At 45.2% G+C, this 23,028-nt stretch overlaps 1 long non-coding RNA gene across 2 annotated transcripts in view; it reads right to left on the reverse strand.

Moving 5' to 3' along the window:
* Positions 1 to 11,373: 11,373 nt before the first annotated feature.
* The window catches only part of LOC103558618 (uncharacterized), a 54,916-nt gene continuing 43,261 nt past the window's right edge, over positions 11,374 to 23,028 (reverse strand). Inside the window, exons 2-4 of one of the 2 annotated variants that reach the window (XR_546775.2) lie at positions 14,642 to 14,832; positions 12,863 to 13,100; positions 11,374 to 12,700 (exon numbers count right to left, since the gene is read on the reverse strand). This is a non-coding gene — a long non-coding RNA (uncharacterized lncRNA). Of the gene's footprint in view, positions 12,701 to 12,862; positions 13,101 to 13,156; positions 13,871 to 14,641; positions 14,833 to 16,101; positions 17,353 to 23,028 lie in introns of those variants that run through there. The other variant, XR_011529523.1, reaches the window with a different exon arrangement.

Consider the following 23,028-nt stretch of genomic DNA (forward strand, 5'->3'; position numbering starts at 1 on the left):
TACATTTTGAACATGTCAATTACACCTTAATGATGTGCTTTCTAAAATGTTAGTAGGTACGCCAAGAGGCACTTGCCCTTTTCCCTGAATATGTTTCTTCCCCACTTGCCACCATTTCAGCAAATGGTACCACATAGTTGCCCAAATCAAAAGCTTTGAGTCTTGTCCCCTCTCCACTCCCATGATCTCTGCACAATCCGTTCTATTCCATGCCTCATATCCATCCACTTCTCTCCCTGTCCACTGCCCTTGCCCTGGTTTGGGCCATGAGCCTGAGTTCCTGCAACAGCCTGCCCATTGGGCCCTGTGTCCACACAGACTGCCCTCCAATCTTATCTTTTTTGTGTATGTGTAATAAAATATACATAACACAAAATTTACCTTTTTAACCAATTTTAGGTGTATGATTCACTGGCATTAAGCGCATTCGTACCGCTGTGCAACCATCACCATACTCATCTCCCAAAATTTTCATTTTTCTTCCCAAACTGAACTCTATACCCGTTCAACACTAACTCCCCATTTCCTCCTCCCACAGTCCCTGACAACCCCCATTCTGCTTTCTGTCTGTACGAATTTGACTTCTCTGGGTACCCCAGGTAACATTATACAGTATTTGTCTTTTTGTGACTGGCTAATTTTACTTAACATAATGTCTTCAAGGTTCATCAGTATTATAGCATGTGACAAGATTTCATTCCTTTTTAAGGCTGAACAATAATCTATTGATGTATATGCCACATTTTGTTTATCCACTCATCTGTCAATGGACACCTGGGTTGTTTCTACCTCTTGGTTAGTGTGAATAATGATACTATGCACATGAATGTGCAAATATCTTTTTGAGTCCCTGCTTTCAATTCTTTTGGATATAAATAGCTAGAAGTGGAATTTTGGAATCATACGGTAATGCTGTGCTTAATTTTTTTAAGGAAGCTCCATACTGTTTCCCATAGTGGCTGCACCAGTTTGCATTCCCACCAGCAGTGTACAAGAATTCCAATTTCTCCTCATCCTCGCCAACACTTATTATTTTCTGTTGTTGTTGTTTTTTTAATAATGGCCATCTAAATGGACATAAAATAGTATCTCATGGTGGTTTTGATTTGCATTTCTCTATGATTAGCGATGGTGAATATCTTTTCATGTGCTTATTGACTGCTTGTACATCTTTGGTGAAATGTCTATTCAAGTCTTTTGCCCATTTTTTAACTGGCAAATTGTGGGGTTTTTTGCTTTTTGGGGGTTTTTTTTGCTTATTGAGTTTTAGGCTATCTTCCAAAACATAAATTAGATCATGTCACCTCCCACTTCAATCCCTTGTAAGAGGTGTCCATTGCGTTTATAACAAAACCCAACTCCTCCAGGGCTGACTGCCTCCAGACCTTCTCAACCGCTCTCTTGCTGGCTCACTAAGCAGCCCCCAGGGCCTTCTTTCTGCTCCTCAAACACGCCAAGCTCTTCCCCTGATCTCTTCTCCGGTAGCCTCCTCCTGGCTCTTCCCATCGCAGCTCAAAGAGGCCTTCCCTGGCCGCCTCATCTGAGGTAACTGCCTTGGATCATTCTCAGTACATCATCTTGTTTATTATGACCTGCAATTATCTTGCTTATTTATTTGCTTTTTCATGTATCTCCCTCTCCACATAGCTCTTCGATGCGGGAACTCCATCTTGCTCACAATATCTTTCGTGTCTCACCCAGTGCCAGGCTCAAAGCAAGCAACAATAAGTATCTGTTAAATGAACGAATTTTCTATTACTCCCTTGCTACTATTACCACTATTTCTACTCCCATCATGTCTACTATTTATTGAGAATCTATTATTACCAGGGACTGTGCTAGGAACATTAAATACAATAATACTCTGGAAAATCAGATATCTGTATGCCCCTTCCATAGATGAGAAAATTGTGTCTCGAGTTAGTAAGAAACACGCCCAAGGGGGCACAGGATAAAGTAACAGAACTGGAAGTGAAGAGTGCATCTTTCCAATTTCACAGCTCATGACCTTTCCAGCTCAAAATTGCCTTTCCGCTGTTCCATGCAAAAGGAAAACTCATGAGCGAGGTAGCAGCGAGGATGCTTTTAAACTGCTTGTTTCAGAATGGTCTGCGAAATAAACACCCATCTCTCCTGCCTCCTTCCCTCCTGGCCACTTTGCCCCTGCTTTGTCTTCCTCATCCCCTACCCAACTTTTCCACTCCTCTCCCTTCCAGCTCAAGCCCTGCCTCCTCCTCCCAGAAGCCCACCTGCCCCATAGGTTCCCTCTCAGCCCTCAGTGCTGCCTCCCTTCTTGGAGCCCCTAAAGCCCCAATGGCCTGTCCAATGTGTCCACACCATCTTGTCCGGCTGACATGCCACATGGGTGAGCTTTGTCCTCTTACCCAGACTATGGTCCAGAAAAGAGGAGAAACTCCTTGATACGAAGCCAACCAAGTATGAAAAAGCATAAGTAACAGATACAAGATTTGCCTGGCTGACTTCTCTAACAGACCTGCACCATTCTAAAACTTCCTCAGTGGTAGCCATACAATGGAATAGCATTCAGCCTTAAAAAGGAAGGAAATTCTGTCACGTGCTACAACATGGATGAACTTTGACGACATTACGCTCAGTAAAAAAGCCAGTCAAAAAAGAACAAATACTGTATGGTTCCACTTCTCAGAGGCCCCTAGAGGAGTCAGATTCATAGAGACAGAGGATAGAATGGGGGCTGCCAGGAGCTGGGGGAGGGGATGGGGAGTTAGCGTTGAACACGGCGGAGTTTCAGTTTGGGAAGATGAAAAAGTTCTGGAGGTGGACGGTGGTGATGGTTGCATAACAATGTGAATGTGCTTAATGCCACTTAACCATACACTTAAAAATGATTAAAATGGTAAATTTCATGTTCTGTATATTTTACCACACAAATATTTAAAAATTGAAAAATCCTTCCTCCGCCAGTGGAAGGGCCCAGCTGGCCAAGATGTCTTCCCTCCCTGCCTGTCGGGACGTCAGGGCTGAGCCAGGAGCTGAAAAGGCCAGCTTTCTTTTGGGCCCCTCACCTTGGAGGCCGCACCTCTGAGACCCTCTCAGAGTCCCCTCCCGGGGACGCGGCCTCCCTGAGCCGCTCCCAGCAGGGAGCTCACACAGGCTCCAGTCTGCTTCGGAGCGAGGGGTCTCACAAAGGAACTGTGTTCTGAGATCGTCATGCTACATGGAGGGGGCGGCACTCCTCTTTCCCTGGGGCCTTCCATACACCGAACTGCACCCTCAGGCCCACTGGTCTGTGCGTGCAGAGGCGGAAACCCCACTCCCACCCCAGGCCCACTTCTCTGCAAAGTTTCACTCAGTGATTTCTGGGAATCTCCAGGGGCTGGCTCGTGTGAAAAGGAGAAATGGGGCCTTCCGGATGGCCCAGCCCGAGCGCTCACCCAGAAGATAGCTGCGGGCCCCACACTCACCGCCTTTCCGCAGGCCCCTTCGCCCTAACCGTCCCTGTGCCGGGCTGGCATGGTGACATGGGGCCCATGGGAAACTCCAGCTGACAAACATTGTCACGCCTGGCAGTAAGTGACCACGTAAAACTGCTTTCTCTAAAATACTTAATGCTAACTTGTGAACGACCCAGGAAATATGTTTAAAGCCACGCCCGCTTTCTACATCTTACAGGAGGGTATGAAAATCACTACCCTCAGGAGCTTTTTCCTTTCACTTGAGCCCAGGTTCTCCTCCTGTGTGACTGCAGTTAAATAAGGAACCCGGGGCTTGTCGCTAACCAGCCCTAAGGCGAAGACCAGCCTCGGGAGCCAAGCGCTCCGGAAACCCGGGCAGAGCGGTGGTCCCGGCAGCGCTAGAGGGCGCCAGCGCGCACGGACCCCCTCGGCCCGCCGGCTGCTTAGAAGGGAGCCTTCAGACGTGTGGGGCTGCAACTGCAAGGCGGTGAGCTGCAGCACGGAGGAAGCTGGAGGACATTATCCTCAGTGAAGTAAACCAGTCACAAAAGGACAAACACGTGTGATTGCACTCATGTGAGGTCCCTAGAGGAGTCAGATCCCTAGAGACAGAGGTAGATGGGGATTTCCAGGAGAGGGGAGGAGGGGGATGAAGAGTGAGTGTTTAATGGGGACGGAGTTTCATTTAGGGAAGATGAGAAAGTTCTGGAGATGGAGATGTTGAAGGTAGCACAGCACTGTGAACGTACTTAATGCCACTGAACTGTACATATAAAAATGGTTAAAATAGTTAATTTTACGTTATGTGTATTTTGCCACCGTGAAAAAATTTGAAGGTGGCTAATTGCCAATTTCTCCTGTCCAATTTCAGAGAGACAGGTAGAGACCAGGCAGAGACCCCAGAGGGGCCCTCCCATGCTGGGCTGGCCTGCTGCCTCCCAGACCTTTGGGAGGGCATTCACAGGCCGCTTTCTGGGCCCACCTGGACTGCCATCAGGGTGGGGGAGGCAGTCGTGGAGAGACCTGCTGCTTCTCCTCCCCTGAGTTCATCACTCTCACCTCCAGGGCCAGCATTTGCCCAGTTATTTAACATTCTCCCACTTCCCCCATCTTCAGGATAGCCCTGACCCCCAGGGCGGGTGGTGAGAAATGGTAGAAAGAGCAGTGCTACTCCAGAGAGCCTCACAACCTCTCTGAGCCTCAGTTTCTTCACTGGCAAAATGAGAAGCTTGGACAAGATAATCCCTACAAGCCTTGGTGCACCACCCTTCCGAGAAATTGCCTGGCACAGCACGCCCCTATTAGCACATGCAAACCCAAAACAGAGAGGAGAGGAGTCTCAGAGGGAGGAAGGCTGGCCCAGCACACGCTTCTCAGACGAGGATGCAATCAGGAGCAAGGGGCCCAGGACCTTCTGAAATGCAGGAAGGGCACAGCATTCTGTAACTCTGCTTTCCCTGTAGAAGGTCCCACTCTCCCAGGGAGAATACTTAGAGAATAACTGAGTACTCCAGCCCTGGCCTGCTTCCTCAGCTCCTGCTCTGACTCCAGAGGGCCTGCTCGGTAGCAGCTGGGGGCACCTGCCCCAGCCTCCATCAGCCTGGGGATGGCCCATTCAAGCCAGTCCCATCTGCAGCCCTTCAAGGGTCATCTGAGCCCCAGCCTGCCCCTCTTCTCCTTACTTTTCCTGGTGGCTTGGCTAAGTGAAGGAGCAGGCCCATGGGCACTTTGCTTAACCCATCTCTGCCCAGCTCAGCTGGACCCTCATGGCTGCATCAGCCCTCCAGCCCTCAGAGCTGCCTGCTCTGGAACTGTTCTGCCTTCAATTAGGCAGCAGCTTTATGAGGTGGATGTGAGTGCCAGATTTCCGGAGTCCTCCCTCTGACCCAGGCCCAGCTGGCTCTCCCAGGGATGCCCCTTCCCCAGAGACAGGCACCCCAAGGCCTTTCCTGGGCCGCCCTGCCTCTCTGGGCTGAGACTGGCCTGAGGAACACCCAAATAAGCTCATGGGATGGAGGAGAAAACATGAGGATGGGAGCAAGCCCATTGCCGGCCTTGGAAGCCCCATGACTCTAATTCTCCATGCCATTTTACCCACCATGGAATGAATACTTAGACATTAGAAGCCCATGAGCAGAATAATTCTGTTGTAAAGCCTTAAGGACTGTGTCACAGCTAGGTTCCAAACTTAGCGTGGTTTCCAAACTAACAATGGCCGTCTTCATTCACCAACAGGATAGGAAAGATCATTCGTTTTCTTAGAAGCTGCATGTCTGTCGCCCTGCTCAGAATGAGTCCAAGCAGGGGCTCCAAATACAACCTTCAGCCCATGCCAAACGTAGACCAACTGCAAGCTCGCAGCTTTCTGAGGAGAGAATGGAAATCTGTGTCCCTGGGTAGCTCATGCATGTGCCCATGTACTTGTAGGTGTTTGTGTACACTCCGGGTGGGCATGCGCACACGTTTATCTGTGCACGCCTGCTAAGGCTTTGGGAAGTGGCAGGCTCTCCATAGGCACAGGATGGAAAAACCATCACATTTATTGTCTGCCCTTGTGCCATATTTAAAACACAACTTCGAATGTGTGCAGATTTTTAAATGTTATTGGACCGCTTGGACCTTTTGGAGAGCAGGCTGACTGTGAGCCAGGCTGCATCTGTCCGCATTGAAAGAGACCATTCTTTCCCTCCTGCTCCAGCCCTGGCCCCCCGCCCCACACACCCTCCTTCAAGCGAAACCTGAGCATTTCCTTTCCCGTAAGGCTCAGCCAGCCCCAGCTTCTTCTAGAAGCCTGTGCTCAACTCAGAGGCCAAGCCCTGCGGCTCGAGCAGGCCCACGTGACTCTTGAACTGTGAACCCAAGTCCCAGGGTGGGAAACCGTTTGTCAACAGCCCCCATATTTATGACCGCAAGCCCAGGCTGGTCTCTGGGTACAAAGCTATTGTTCAAACCGCCAATCATGTGAACGAGTTCCTAGATCTTTGGTTTTCCCTCTAAAAATCTCTCTAAAAATTTATCTGCAGCTTCGAAGAAGTGCTGTTCCCTCCACTCGTGTCTCCTGTCTGATGATCGTTCTGATTCGGGAATTCTGGCGAGAAGAGGACCACAGGACACATTCTCTCTGCTCCTTCAAGGAGCACACCTGAAAGTGCCCAGAATTTTTCTGGGTTCTCACCACTGTGATCCTAAGCTGGAGAAGCCCCTTTGGTCCATGGGTCAGTCCCTCTGTCTTCTCCAGAAGAAACCATGCGCTGTATTTCCTAAAACATATTTTACAATCTTCCATTTTCACTGTAAAACAATTTGCATCATATACAACTTTGCCAACCCTATGATTTTCATTTGTTTATGTATTTTTCAGTCCTGAACATTTGAATCAGTATTTTACCAAGTTTCAACCGGACATCCAAAGTTTTCACTTAATATATTATCTAAAGCCATTTCCATGTGTGCTAAGGTGTGCACAATTGTCATTCCTCATGCTCAGATACTGTTCCATTCAGAGCATGCACTGGGAGTTAGTGTGCTGTCCCCTATTGCTGGATAGTTAGGCGCAGCACAGTGTAGCCCGGTTGTTCCTTCCATTGATTGTTTCCTCAGGATGAATTTCCATAAGTGACCTGAGTGTCGTATCCACTGCTATAATCGTTTTCAGGACTTGATGTATTCCAGCTTGCTTTCCAAGGAGCTTTTAACAACTTACGATGTCAGCTAGAGCCAGTATAATTTTTTTACTGCAACCTTGCCAGGAATTAAATTAGTTTTTTCTGACTTAGTAGCTAAAAATTGATAAACTCAAAAGGTTATTTTAATTTGCATTTCTTTGATGACTAGTGAAGTTGGGTTTTCCCCCCCTAAACTCCCTGCATTTTAAGAATAGCCCCTGGCTGCACCTTGTTCTACCTTCTGTAGCCTCCACTTCAAAGCGAACGATGCAGATGAAGCCCGAGGGGGAAAAGGGAATCAGGATCTTCTGAGTGGCCTGTAAATCGACTTTCAGTACAAATTACACACTTAGATCTCCCCAGCTAGGAGAGAATGGGAGATTGAGCTGGGAGACGGGAGTGCACAGAAATAATTTCCAGGGAGAGCAACGGGTGTGGGTCATTTCCCGCCCTCTCCTGGGTGGTGATGGGTTCTGTGCTGACACCTGCTGCCTCCCTGGGGCCTGTTCCCTTCTATGCTCCCACACCCCCACCCCCACTCCCACTAGACTGTCATGTCCTGGAAAACAACAGCATCTCTTCCTTCTCTTATTCCCAGCACGTGTCACATGGTAAAGTGTTGAATAAGTGGCTGAATAAGCTTTGGGTAACAGAACCTGACTCTCACCCTCCTTGAGCAAGCAGAAAAGTACTGGGCAGAGTTCAAGCAAGCTTCCCTGAGGACCCTAGCCCAGTTCTTCTAGCTGGGTTTTGTGGGCCATTCATTTTTATTTGGTTTTGTATATTTTTACTACTCCCCCATTGAAATATTCAGATCATCGTCTGTACTCTGTGCTTTGCTTCAGCTTTACCCAATTCATGTTAGAGCCTACTGCGTGTTTAGCAAACCCTGCATAAATTTTCAAAGGCATTTCACACACATATAATATAGACATGTATACGGCTTTCATTTTTCACATATGATAGCGCAATATTACTTGCTCTTTTCACTTCGTGTTATGTCTTGGAGCTCACTCCATATCAGTACATGTGGAGTTGCCTCGTCTTTTTAATGGCAGCGTAGTTTTCCCTTGTTTATTTAACCTGTCCCTCGTTGATAAGCATTGAAGTTGTTCTTAATCTTCTGCTATTACAAGTAATGTTGCATATTCTTATGAAATTGTATCTGTAAATATTCCTAAGCATGGGATTGCTGGGTCAAAGGGCATGTGCATTTTCAATACGGATGGAAATTGCCCAGTTGCTCTCCCTGGATGTCATGCAAGTTCAGACTTGTGTCAACAATTATGAATATGCCTGTCTCCTCGCAGACTTATATTTTATCACTTGTTTAATCTTTGCTAATCTGATAAATGAAAAAACATCTCATTGTAGTTTTGAGTTGTATTTCTTGCATTACAATGAGATTGGGCATCTTTTCATAGGCTTCAGAGCCATCCGTTCTTTCTGGTTTTGATCGATCACTTCACCTCCTTTGCCCTTGTTTATACGGGTTCTTTTCTTACTAAGCTGTAAAAACTCTGTATACATCAAGAGCGTTAGCTCTCTGTGTGGCGTGAGTTCAAACATTTCTTTCTCAGCCTGTCATTTACCTTGACTTTTAGGTATTTGGAGGGCTGTCTTGTTTTGTTTGTTTGTTTTCCAGTATGCAGAAGTGTCTTTTTTCTTTTACATATTTATTTTTCTTTTAGTTTTTCTGAATTTTTTTCATAATTAGAAAGGCCTTCTGCACTTCATATTATTTTTCTAATTCTCTCATATTTTATTTTAACTTTAAAAAATAGTTTTATAGTTTTGTTTTTCATGTTTAAATCTTTGATCAATCAAAAATTTATTTTAAGGGGCCGGCCCCGGGGGGTGCAGCGGTTAAATTCGCACGTTCTGCTTCTTGGCGGCCTGGGGTTCGCCGGTTCGGATCCCAGGTGCGGACATGACACTGCTTGGCACGCCATGCTGTGGTGGGTGTCCCACATATAAAGTAGAGGAAGATGGGCACGGATGTTAGCTCAGGGCCAGGCTTCCTCAGCACAAAGAGGAGGATTGGCCGCAGATGTTAGCTCAGGACTAATCTTCCTCAAAAAAAAAAACTTATTTTCATGTATAATTTGGAGCCTAGCTTCATCTTTTCCAGACACCGCATTTTCTTCACCAGATTGAAATGCTGCTTTTAGCATTTGTGCTAAATTCCTGTATGTATTTGGGTGTGTCTGAACTCTCTCAACTGCCCCGTCGATCTGTCCGTCTACTGCACCTCAGAAGCCACAGTCCGCATTGCTGCGCCTCCATGGCGTCTCTAACATCCATGGCAGACAGCGCCCTCGCTCCTTATTCCTTTTTTCCAGGATCTGCCTCCCTATACATGCTGATTTGCTTTTCCATCTGAGCTTTAGCATCAACTGTCTAGTTCCCAAAAACCATCCTGTGGGAATCTTTAACCTATGGAGAATTGATCTCTTAGTGACACTGAGTCTTACACAAGAACATGCTGTGGAGGGTTTTGCTGGTTTGGGGGAGGGGCACAGGGGTCGTCTCATGAAAAGCGGCTTCTCAGGTTTCACAGATTTAACTTACATTAATGGAACACAGTGACTGCGGGGGAGGGCAGCTCTTGATGTGATAGTGAATGAAAACAGAAGATCACACATACAAAGTAACAGTACACACAGCAAACTCTAATTTGGTAGTCCTACATATAAATATATGAAAGGAGAAGAGACTGAAAGGAAAAATACCAAAACAGTAACAGTAATTATAGCTGGATGGTAGATTACGGGTGAATTTTTTGTTTTTTTCAAGTAGTTTTTAATGAACACACCCTGATTTTTAAAAACTATCGTGTAAAATAAATAACACAGTGGTATCCCATAGCAGGTTGAAGGACCGCAGCTAATCCTATTCTATTAGAATTTTATCCTGTTTAGTTAAATTCCAGAAACATAATCAATTGGCCCTTAATATATCTGCATGAGTAAAAAGCGTGCTCTCGTCCTACTGCATTACTTTTAAAAGCTTTGTTCAGTACTGGACCCAGATATTCCCCCCATAGCCAGTATTTTCTGTTTTCATTCTTTTCACTGCTCACCCTGTGACCTGATCCAGACTCCTTTAAAAATAAAAAGCAAAACTACATAGGAAGCTTGAGATCAGCCAGGAGCAGAGATCCCATTAGCTTTCGTCCTTTCCTCACGTCCACCCCTTATTTCTCCGGAGGCCGGCAGTCAGACTGCTGTCTCTATAGACAAGTCTGACGTTCCCGTGGGATTGATGCACAGCACAGCTCCCAGCCTGGGGGTCCACTCCCCCTGCTTGCTGCGCCAGGTTTCCAAAATGTTCCCGTGCTCATACTGTTTACACACATGCAGAAATAAGCACACCTACCCTATTGCTATTTGCAAGCGGTAAAATAGGAAAGCACAGGAACATATGACATTCCTTTTCTGTGCAATTGCTCACTTGTCGTAAATAATTGACACAAGACCCCTCCAAGTTTTCCGATGCTTTGCTCTCAGAGAAGCCAACTCTTTCCACCTTCAACAAACTCCGTACACACAGATCGTCAGGAAGAGCTCGTAGACTTATTTCCTGCATAGCACAGACCCTGCTCCCCAAAGACACCTCAAATCTCTCCTGTCTGCTATTGTTTCAGAAACAGTGGTGTCAAGATCAGCCCAGGAACCTCCCTATGACCTAAAGAGAGCCCAAACCTTCCAGGTGGGGGAAAGTGGCCTCTAGAAGCCACTTACACACCACTTAACGTTAAATAAACCGAAATATCACAGACACTGCCAAATAAATCATCCTCTTTTAAAGAACAGCTTTTGGTGGTCTGAAGGGAATGGGGAGGAAGCACTCCGCCCAGACCGAGGCAGTGCTACCTGGGAGCATCATTCAGGAGATACACGGGGAGACGAGGTTGCATTTAAACCGGGCCCTGCTTCTGGGGGGTCCAAGCATCCTCGGAAGAAGCTCATGAGCGTTTAAGTTGAGAGAGTAAGCATTTCTGGACCCATTTCACACCAAAAGGGAGGAACTTCCCCATGGTCTGCAAAGCACAGAGTAGACCTGGCAATGATCTGTTTTACTTGATGAGTCTGCGGTTGCAAGACTGTTCCTTCGGACAAGATCTAGTCGTGTTCTAGTGGCTCAGAATAGCTGGTTGGTCTCTGCCCAGTTTTATTTTGTTTTTTGCTTTATGCTCAGAGGTCATGGCTCTGGAGAATTGGTTTCTTTGTGTCGACTCAATAATAGAACAAGAATAATTTTTAAACCAAAAATAAATAATAATAGACCTTAACAATTTCTTTAATTTGCCAAAAAATTAATAGACAGAGACCAAAGGAGAAGCAAGAGAGGTGATGGAGAGTGCACCTTGCCCACCCTCACTTCGCTGCCCTGCCTCCGGGCTTCTCACCACAGAGACTGCTGTCTAGGTATGTTGATATGTCTGGTACCAGATGAAGCTCACAGCAGGAGCTCAGTAGATACTGGTGGCTAATTTCCTAAAATGAGTTTCCCTTTGTTGATGAAACATTTTGAAGTAAAAGCCCAAGATGGTCTCCACAGAGGCTCCGTGGGCCATGTCCATCTCACAGCCATCAACAATCCAGCAGGGACAGCGTCTCCCAAAGGAACATGGGCTTCACGCTTCCTTTCCCAAACTTTCGGCATCACTGGGACTTTTCATTTTCAGAGAAATTAGGAATGCTAATTTCTCTGGAGTTGATGCTGTGAGGAGCCACTGTGCTCAGCTGTGCTCCAGCCTCTGGCTCCAAGTATACGAGCTCTGGGCTTTACACAAGTGCTCTTTCCAGTGAGTGAACAGGTTCAGAGATCCTGGGGAAGGAGGATTGGGAAGGCCAGTCTGTGACAACCAAGTGCGTATGCACTTGGGCCAGCCTGGGGACATTTTCACGCTCATCCTCTTCTCTCTGTCCTCATTATTTTAGCGCCTCTGGATGAGATCCTTGCTAGAGCCCCCGACTCAGAATCAGACAGCTGGAAGGCCCCTGGTGATCCGCCTTCCAGAGCAGCAGGCTGGGCCCTAAAGAGGACAGGCAACGAGCCCAGAACATTTTTCCTTAAGTGGGACCAGGGGGCTCCCAGGCAGCCCGCCGTATCTCAGCTTCCTGGTTGATGTCTGCTAACCAGAAAGATGGCCAGAAAAGAGCTCTGATGGATCAATGGAGAAAGCAGGCCTGCTTTGGTTTCTCTCATTCCCCTGATGTTGAAACCATCTGTACTCCAAGGTTCGAAGAGCTTCCAGACACTTCAATAAAAGACACATCCTCATCACCGTGTGCACTGTTGATGCTCCTGTGCACTCAGGGGCCATCCCAAGTGAACGTCAACCTGCTCCAAGGCCATGGCTGCTGCTGAGGAAGGTAAGACACTTCTGTGCTTGTCATACTGGAGTAAGAAAGGCTGCCCGAGGTCCTCACGGCCAAGTGTCGGTCAGAGCTCTCCTTACTACTACAGGACCCCAGAGAATGCACTTAACCTCTCTGAAGGTCAGTCTGTATGGTGTCAAACTCTCCAGATGTTCCCAAGTATAAAGATTTAAACTGTGTCAACACAATATGTTCTCAATATCCAGATGTGTTGCTGTATGGAGAAGACAGTATTGAAAATATAGCTTATGATTCATTTTAATAATTTCAAACACTATTTGTTGAGGATCTACTAAGTTCCAAGAACTATGCTGGGTGCTTTGCTTAAGTATTATCTCTAATCTTTACAGCAACCTTGCAAGACAAACACAATTACCTCCATTTCATTTGTCCTTTTCCTTAAGTCAGTCCTGCGGATTAGGAGGTCGAGTATCATTTGCGGAGACAAAACTGAAGTCAGGAGGTCACATTACCCTCCTCAGGTCATGTACATGATACGTCACAAGAGTAGGAGTTGGCACGCAGGTCTGCCCAGCTCCAAAATCCACTCTGCCTTCATCTCTCTGAACCCATTTCCTCATCAGTACTATGCGAATAATGCCATCTTTGCAAGGCTGTTAATAAAATAAAATAAGACACATTGACTAGGAGCCCACAGACTCAAGGCCTCTTTAGCCAGTTTAGCAGGGACATATTTAATTTGACCAACACAGCGCTTAAAAAATGTTTAACCCGAACCAGACAAACAGGGGTTGTTCTCCTCAGTTAAGCACAGTTCCCTCTATGCCCCGTTGTTCCCACCCAACTGATTCGCTAACTGGTCTTCCCAACCGGCCCCTAAAGTTACATGACTTTGTGATCCCCCCTCCACTATGGAGCGCAGGTGGGAAGCTGCGAGGTCCCACTCTGTCCACCGTGATCCTGGAGGAGTGAGGAATACAGGCGGATGATGGCGGCAAGGAGGGAATCCATGCCCAGATCCTCAACTCTCATGAGTGCTCTTTTCCCAAGGGCGTGCCAGAGCTGAGAGTCACAACCCTCTCCCACTTTCAAGAAGACAGTGGTCTCCGTCACCCTTCCCACCTGACTCCAGAGAGCCAAACCAGGGGAGCCCTCGTCAATGCCGGAACAGACACAGGACTTTCCATCTTGTGCTCTCTCTGTGAAGGGTGAGGCTTGTTTGACAAGCTGAGAGTTTTGCCCTGTGATGGAATGTCCTGTATTGAGAATATGAGAGAAGGAAGTGATACTTTTTGTTTGATAACTTTACTTCCTACGTTCTTCAACTACTGCCAGAGAATGCGTCACTCTGGAGGAGGAATCCTGGGAGCCAAACTCGAGGATAGATCAGGACTGTGAAGCGGAAGCTGAAGGGTTGATAAGCCTGAGATGAGAAAGGAGGAGTGAGCAGGTGGCAGGAATCCCTATGTCATCACATCGTGTATTAACTATATTTTCTTATTTTCTATATTCCTGACTCTCTGGCATCTGGGGCTTCAGTGATGGGGAGAGACTGCCTCTCCCAGGGTTAGCCAATTCTTAGAGATGGCACAGAACTCACCCGTGACCATGCCTTTCATATGCGAGCCAACCAGTCCAGCCACCCACCACCTCCCTCGTGGGGTGCTCACACTCTAGGCCACTTTCCCCCTGCCCTAATCACCTCCAAGGCCAAGTCCTAGACGGTCAGGGACAGCCCCTGTGCCCAGAGCACACTGAAATTATTCAGAATAGCCAATCCTAAACCTGCGTACCCTGCCTTGCCCATTCCTTTCTTGGAAACCACAGTAAAGGCTCTGGTCTATGCTTTCCTCCTGCACCTTCTGCCTCCTGACTGACCCTGGTGCTTCCCCACCTGGCCCTGCATGGTGTGGCACGTCCTTCCTCTTGGGAGTTGTACTAATAAACTATCTTCTCAACAACAATCATCTCCTGATCTGTTGGCCTCACTATACCTGAATAACAATAAAACCTTCATTTTAAGACATGGGGGATCCAATCTATCTTGGATCATAAGGCAGAAATTCTCTGAGTCCCCAATTAAATGATCACAATCATCCCATTATTTGAGCAGCAATTAGCAAATATATTGGGGATGTTCACAGTATACCAGCAATATTCTAAGCAATATGTAGGGTAAAAAGAAATAGCAAACCTGGTCTTAGTCCTCAGAAGCTTACAACCTTATTGTTTCCAGTCTGTCCTTAGAAGATGGGCATGAGACGTCCTCTGAAGGCATCATAATCTCCAAGGGCATTTCAGAAAATGTGTCCATGGAGCAGTAAGTCCCGGGAAGGCTCAGGGGGAAAGATCTCAGTAGTCAAATGCTCTGGAGAATCATTGTTTCTGGAGGGTCACAAAGCACAGTGGCACGTTTAAGTCTTGGGAAAAATCAGTTTAAAATGTATTTGTTGCTGGAATTGTTTTTTCAAATTGCATCTATGACAGCTATTGACAGCCCATGAAACTAATTGTTGTGAAAACGCATTTCAGGAAACACCAACCTATAACAAACAGCTGCTTAGGAACTGTTCCTTACTTGACTTATATGAGAAATTTCACAATTTAGGGCCAATACACCATTTTCTCAACTGATAATTTAGTTATGCTTTATTATTTCAAATATATAACTGATCTCATCTCAAATATACAGCCATCTCATAGACAAAAGATGGAAAGATAATGTGGCAGAAATGGTTAATTGCTTCACAAAATCCCTTCTCGCCTTATTTGGTCACAGAACCCTGATTTTATGTAGGAGTGGCAACATGCCCAACTGAGAAACTACATTTCCCAGCCTCCCTTACAGTTCGGCATTGCCAAGTAACCGCATTCTGCCAATGAGGCAGTGCAGGCGGGAGTTCTGGGAAGATTTCTTAAAGAGAGCTAACTCAGTTGGGTAGTAAGCCCATTTTGGCCATTCACAGCTCTTTTTTCGTGCTGTCTGAAATGCAGATGTCATGGCAGGAGCTCCACTGGCTTTTTTGGACCATGAGATTACCCTGAAAATGGAAGCTATGCAATGAGGATGTGAGAACAGATAGGCAGAAGAGACCTGGGTCCCTGCTGACATTGTGAAGCTGCCACAAAGGCCCAGGAATGCCTATATGTGGAGCTGCCTTACAGAACAAAATAGTCACCTGTGTGTTTAAAGTCACTGCTATTTGAGATTTTCTTTTATATACAGTGGAGCCAAGTCTTAACCAAAGAAAAGAGAGTAACTACTTAAGAGAGCTTATTGATATTTCTGGGGCAGGAGCTTATTGGCCAACTTTCCAATAAACTTCCACCTTCCCAGCTGTTGCTCCCAGAGAAACACGATCTCTCACCTAATAACCAACAGCAAAATTCCCCTTCCATCTAGGGATTCCTCCTCACTCCAGAATCTTAGCCTGTGGGCCCTTTGTCCTTTCTGCAGGATAGGAGTTATATTTTCCTTGCCAGATTCCTTACAGAGTCACAGAACATGACTCTGCACTGATAGCTGCGTTTCACAATGTCAATTTCTCTGTAAATCTTTTGCTCATTTTCTTGTGAGCTGCTCCCTTTTGGATGGAGCCTCGCACCACAAGGTTGCCATGTCACTCAGCTGTGATCTTTTCTCCAGGTTCTTACCCCTTTCTCTCCATCTGTCAGGAATTGAGTTTCCAGTAAGAGGAAGTTTCTTTGTGATTCAGTAAATTGATGTAAGAAGAAAAGCAAAATTATTTTGGTTAGAATATGTCTGCGTAGATGCCTTTCCCAGCTGTCTAACCCAAACTCAAGGGCTCCTTGTTTAATTCTCTCTGTGTGCAAAACAAAGACGAAGCCAGGCCCTCCGAAGACACAAAAGGCTTTTACAGAGCGAAAACATTCCATTCTTCATCTCAGAAATAATGTCTTCTAAGGAAGACAAGGTTTACTTTCTTCTTTTAAGCTAACTTTTACCTAGAATGGTAAGTGCAATTTAAGAGTTGAATTTTGTGAAAATTTTCTTAGTCCTTTGGAAATGCTATAACAAAATATCATACTGATTGGCTTATAAGAAACAGAAATTTATTCCTCACAGTTCTGCATGCTGAAAGTCCAAGATCAGGATGCCAGCATCATTGGCTGAGGGCCTTCTTCCGAGTTGCAGACTGATGACTTCTTGCTGCATCGTCACCTGGCAGAAGGGACTAGGATCCACTCTCATGACCTAATCACCTCCCAAAAGCCCCACTTCCTAATACCATCACATTAGGGATTAGAAGTTCAATATATGAATTTGGGGGGACACAAACCTTCAGATAATAGCAAAAATATTATGGTTTATTTTGTCATTTACTTTAGTCTCTAGAATAAGGATAGATGGATGGATAGATAGATGATTGATAGATGATAGAAAGATAGATAGATAGGTAGATAGATGATAGACAGATGATAGATATATAGATAGATGATAGATAGACATAGAGATGATAGTAGACAGATACACAAAAGAGAGAGGAGACACAGAGAAAGAGATAGAGAGAGAGAGAATTATTATAATCAAAAGAGGACTGAGAGAAAATCTAGTTCCACTTCCTTCATCTCCTGATGAGGAAGCTGAAACCCAGAGAAAACGACCCCCTGGTTTCCCCAGTATTACCTAAAATCTAGGACCCCTGTATCCCAGTCCAGAAGTCTATTACTGCTACTTTGCCTCATTCCCCATGGAATTAGTCATGTTAAACTAAGTTATGCTGCGATAAGAAGCATACAACAAAGGTTGATTTTTTGCTCACACTACATGTCCACAGCTGGTCTGCGGGAGGACTTTCTGCTCATCTTAGCAAGTCAGGGCCTCAGGTAGGTGGAGCTCCACCGTCTTGGGTCAGAGGCATCTCAGCACCATCTTCAGGTTCACTGCGGCAATGAAGGACAGTACGGAGGGTCTCACACTAGCTCCTCATGCCTCCATCTGGAAGCAACCTGTGTCACTGCCTGTCTCATTTTGTTAGACAAAGCAAGTCTCATGGGGGTTGGGGAATGGCCCACATCTGTTTTGCTGTGTATTAGAAAGTGGCATGGTTGTGGGGGCAAGAAGACAAAGGCAAGATTCACCTACAAAATCTTTCTGGAGGTGACATGGAATGGACCTCTGGTGAAGGCTTGGAAAATTACAGACCAAAGTCACGAGGAGCTCTTGGCATCTTTAATTCTGGCTTTTTATCTTCAAATCTGAGAATGGTAAAATTAAGATTTTAAGACCTTAATACTGTGGCCATGAAGATAATTTTATTTTTAGAGCATGCTCTATTGCTAAGCTAGATGTTCTTTGGAGAATGTTAGACCTGAAAGGAACCACCGTCTCCTTTAACTGTCCCCACCCAGTTCTCTGGTAGATGTTATTATCACGATTTTACAGATGATAAAACTGAGACTCAGAGGATTAAGAAGAGTTGATCAAGCGTATTAGTCAGAATGAGCTGCGTTATCCTGCAGTAACAAACAATCCTAAAAGCCCAGTTTGACACATGTGTGCGTGCTCTTGCTCACAGGCTGTGCCCAATACAGGTGTCAGTGAGCTCCGCTCTGTGCAATTCTTGGGATGCAGGAAATGGAGTTCCTCCCACTTTGTAGCCACAGCACTGGGAGCAGACATCCTTCTCAGTCATAATGGCAGGAGAAGAGAGTAACCACCTCTGAGAGCCGGTCCAGAGCCTGCTCACCTTCCACAGTGACTCTGTCCGTTTAACCCCCTGTGAGAAGCCCTTTCTGCTCTGCTGAGAGGGGATTCCTTTCTGTAACTGAATCCTGACCATACAGCAATTGGTATCCGGTGGGGGTGCAGAACCCCTTAGGACCCTCAGGAATGAAAATCAAAGATCTGTTATCTCTGTGGTTTTCCAACTCCTGAGTCCAAGCGGGACACAGTCATTCCAAGGAAATCCACCTCCACAGCTCACCTTCCATATATACTTTGCCTGAAGACATGTTTGAACACACAGCCACCCTTCACCCACTTTGTAACAGAAAGTGATAGCCCTCAGTGCCCCGAGACTTACTCAGGTCATTGCCCTGGGCTTAGAAACCTTCAAATGGCAAACACGGAGAAAGCCTTTCCTGATAACTAACCAAGACACCATAACGCTCCTGCCTTCCATCTCTCCCTGTCTCACGTGACTTTCTGTTTAGGGTGAGGCTTGGCTTAGGAACTGAATATTTTGGTCTGTGTTGGGGTGTCCTGAATTCAGATGCATGATGAAGTATGGTGGTGAGACTCATGTTTAGGGACAGATAAAAACTAGACTATTAGTGGTAAACACGAGGCAGTCTACACAGAAACTGAAATATAGTGATGTACACCTAAAATTTACACAGTTATAAGCTAATAAGACCTCAATAAAATAATTAAATTTCAAAAAGTGAGGTGGTGAGAGTGATGACACTTGTTTAACAAGTTCATCTCTGACATCCTTCGACCACTGTCAGAGAATCACCGTTGGGAGGGAGAGTAGTGTGAGAGAAGGAAAGAGAACTTGAGCAAGAAGCACAGCATGATTTGGGGAATAGAATTGAGAATCAGTTGGAAGAACTGACTGATAGTTCTATAATAAAACCCTTTCCATCCCTATCAGCTTAATTTTGTGACCAGGGCTTTCCAGCAGTTACTTCCACAAAGCACAAGAAGTAGGAAAAGAATTGATGCAAAAAGTTGATCTTAAGCATTCTCATCACAAAAAAAAAAAAAAAAAAGAAAAGAGAAAAAGAGTTAAATATGTAAGGTGCTGGTTGTGTTAATTATCTTGATCTTGGTAATCATTCCACAGCCTATACATATATGAAAGCATCATGTTGGGGCCAGACCCATGGCCGAGTGGTTAAGTTCAAGGCCTCCGCTTCGGCAGCCAAGGGTTTCACCAGTTCGGATCCTGGGCGCAGACTTAGCACTGCTCATCAAGCCGTGCTGAGGCAGCCTCCCACATAGCAGAACTAGAAGGACCTACAACTAGAATATACAACTAGGTACTGGGGGGCTTTGGGGAGGGGCAAAGAGGAAAAAGAAAAAAGAGAAAGATTGACAACAGATGTTAGCTCAAAGCCAATCTTCCTCAACAAACCAAAAAAATCTTAACTTAAAAAAAAAAATATATATATATATATATATATATATTTCAAGTACAACATGGATGAACTTGAAAACATTATGGTAACTGAAAGAAACCAGTCTCAAAGGACTACATATTGTATGATTCCATTTATATGAAATGTCCAGAAGAGGTAACTCTATAGAGACAGAAAGTAGATTAGTGGTCACTGAGAGTGTTGGGGAGGAGGTGGGATGGAGGAATTGGGGGTGACAGCTGAGAGGTTCAAGACTTCTTTTGAAATGAAAATGTCTAAAATTGATTGCAGTCATGCATGCACAACTCTGATAGACTAAGAGCCATTGAATTGTACACTTGAGATGCAGGAATTGTACAACATGTGAATTATATCTCAATAAAGCTGTTAAAAATCCAAAATATATATATATTACACTGCAATAGAATTCCAAGGAGAAAGAGGATGAAATATGTGCTCAAAGAGTAAAAGAAAAACAAAATTTTCAAATGTTAAAGGAGAGGTTGTTCAAATATTTTTAAAGTGAGAGTGGTCAATAGCATGTTACTATAGTGTTTAAAGCCATGGGTACTTTTTCTACAGCTACGTAATGGTTTTATCATAAAATGCCACTACTTATGGTTCAGGGGCACATGCACTCCGAAGCTAACGCAGCCTAGCGTTCGGAGTCCCTTGGTCGTACAGGTCACTTCCAAGGCCTACACATGGCCCTGAAGGGTCATATATTTCAGTAAAACTTGCAAGTAGTATGATAAAAAAGTAAGCCCTTTTACCCATAGTGGGTTCATATCTCCCTTCACACTATCCCTTTTCTTCCTCCCCGTCATGGAGCTGGCGCTGGGATGGCCACAGGCGGTTCTGAAATGCAACGGATTGAATCGGGGTGAACTCAGTTTTGGTTTAAGAGGATGCACCGATCAGTTCTCAGTCACTTCCATGTACAGTTAAGCTACTTCTAGCCACCCTGGAGCGTGGATGACTTCTGGAGACACTCCGTCTGCCCATCGTGCTGAGGGCCAGAAGTCACAGTGTGACACTAATGTCCTGTGGTGCCTGGTACCATAACTATGTGAACAGTGAAAAAGACAAAAATGAGATTTGAAACGTACAAACCAGAAGCCAGTCTGTGGAAATATATCATAGAGGTGTCTCAGGGAGGTAATCAACAAAAATATCATCTTTCTTGGATTTTTGTCATATCAGCTTTTCAAAATTTATAGTTATCTGTGATCCATTTTAACAATTTACACCTATCAGAAAAATGTGAGATGTCAAGTTAAAAATGTGTGAGATGTCAAGTTAAAAATTGTTTTTCAAAATTCTTTTGGGGAGTATATGAGTAAAAATGTTTGAGACCACTAAGTTATCTGACACAGTTGGGTACGAGACAGGAAAGATCCCATTAGCGTCAGAAGATAGGCCACTGGCTCCACAGCCTAAAGTGGCAGAACTGCGACAGAGCTGGGGCTCTGTGGGTCAAGTGGTACCTGGGGCTTGGACTCAAGTCCTTCTCACTGTGAACCTCGTGGGTCTGTAAACCTACCCTAGGGTTATTTCCCAGTTTCTAAATACACAGTTGGAATATAGAAACCCTCAAATACAAAGTCCCCACGCTCCTTCCTCACTAAGGAATGAGGACTATTAAGGTAAGAAGGACCAAGTTGAAGACCACGGAAATACTCCCCCCACCAAAAGAGTCCATCAACAGCAGGATCACATCCCTGGATGAATCACCAGAGAACTGAAGATGTAGGCATGCCGATTCCTCTTCCTCCTGCTAACTCCCCACTCAAGCCGAGGTAGAATACAGAGGGTAACTGGAGAGCAATGGTGGTTACCACTAATTTAATCAGCGATGTTCTACATGCAGTTTCATTACTAGAACGAGTCAACACAGCCTTTGGCACCTGACATGCAGCTATCAGTTTGGGAAATGCTTTCTTCTGTTTCCCAGTAAAACCACCAAAAGCAATATTCTTTTACCTGGTAGGGCAGCAATTCAGTTTCACAGTCTGACCTTGTGCCAGGCATCCATCTTTTCTCCTAACTTCATCTGCAGGGGCCTGTGTTCACATCACCATCCCAGAGGACATCATGCGGGTCCACTACATTGGTGCTCTCATTCCCATTGAGCCTAGTGAGCAGACAAGTACACTAGATGCCTAGATGTGTGCCAAAGGGCGGAAGGTTACCCCACAAGAATTCAGCAACCTGCCCCCTCAGCAGAAATGCTGTGGCTAGTGATCTGGAAGTGAACAGATATCTCTCTGCAGAACAAAAGGCAAGTTGCTACACCTTGGACCCCCACTGCTAATAAGGAGCCACAGCCCTTGACGGGACTCTGGATTTGGCAACTAACATATACTACACGGGAGTGTACAGCTCTGACCCATTTTCTGCAGAACCCATTAGACTGCCAACTTTGAGAGGAGCCCAAGGCAACTTACTCAGGCCACATGCAAAGAGCCCTACCACTTGGGCCTACTACAGGTCTAACAGTGCTGGAAGTGTCTGTGGCAGCTCAGGATACTAATGGCTGCAGAAGCCCAAGGAAAACCACAGCTGAGGCTGTGTGTCCAGTCATGGATGCTAGTGGAAGACTTCAGCATCTCAATAAAGAAAGAGCCCCCAGAAATAGGACCTCTTGGGAATAAAGACATAAATTGCCCTAACATATAAAGAGGCACTGGATGAGGGGAAATAAAACATGTAACCAGGATAAAGAAATCATGTTAAAGAGTCTAACTTCAGACTCAAAAGTCTTGAAAGAAATGAGAACTGTAACAGCATTTTTTCTTCTTTTCTCTATTACAACCAATTTATTTTCTTCCTCCTCCTATCCCTAATATTTTACATAAGATGTGTTTTACGTAAGCTGTGACTTTATAATTTGGTCTATAGGTTATAAGATATCAAGACGGGATTATGACTGAACTAGAACATAGAGTAGAACGCAGGGTTTCCATCAGGAAAGGATACAGTGGCTGATGGGACTTAGGTCTCACCTTTTGGGAAGAGCATGTGTTCTATTTTTTTCCTAGCTTTATTGAAATATAATTTATATGTAACATTTTATAACTTTAAGGTGTACAAAGTGTTGATTTGATACCCTTATATACTGCAAAATGATTACCACCGTAGTGTTGGCTAACACCTGCATCACATAGTTACCATTTCTTTTTTGCGGTGAGGACATTTAACATCTACTGCCCTAACAACTGTCAGGTATATAATACAGTATCATTAACTATAATCATTAGGTTGTACATTAGATCCCCAGAACTTATTCACCTTATAACTGGAAGATTGTAATATTTGACCAACATCTCCCCATTTCCCCCACCCTCCAGCCCCTGGTAATCACCATACCAGTCTCTGTTTCTAAGAGTTCAGCTTTTTTAGATTCCATATATAAGTGATACTGTACAGTATTTGTCTTTCTCTATATGATTTATTTCACTTACCCTAACGTCC

The sequence above is a fragment of the Equus przewalskii genome, chromosome 19 (genome assembly GCF_037783145.1).
Source record: "Equus przewalskii isolate Varuska chromosome 19, EquPr2, whole genome shotgun sequence".
Taxonomy (NCBI): domain Eukaryota; kingdom Metazoa; phylum Chordata; class Mammalia; order Perissodactyla; family Equidae; genus Equus; species Equus przewalskii.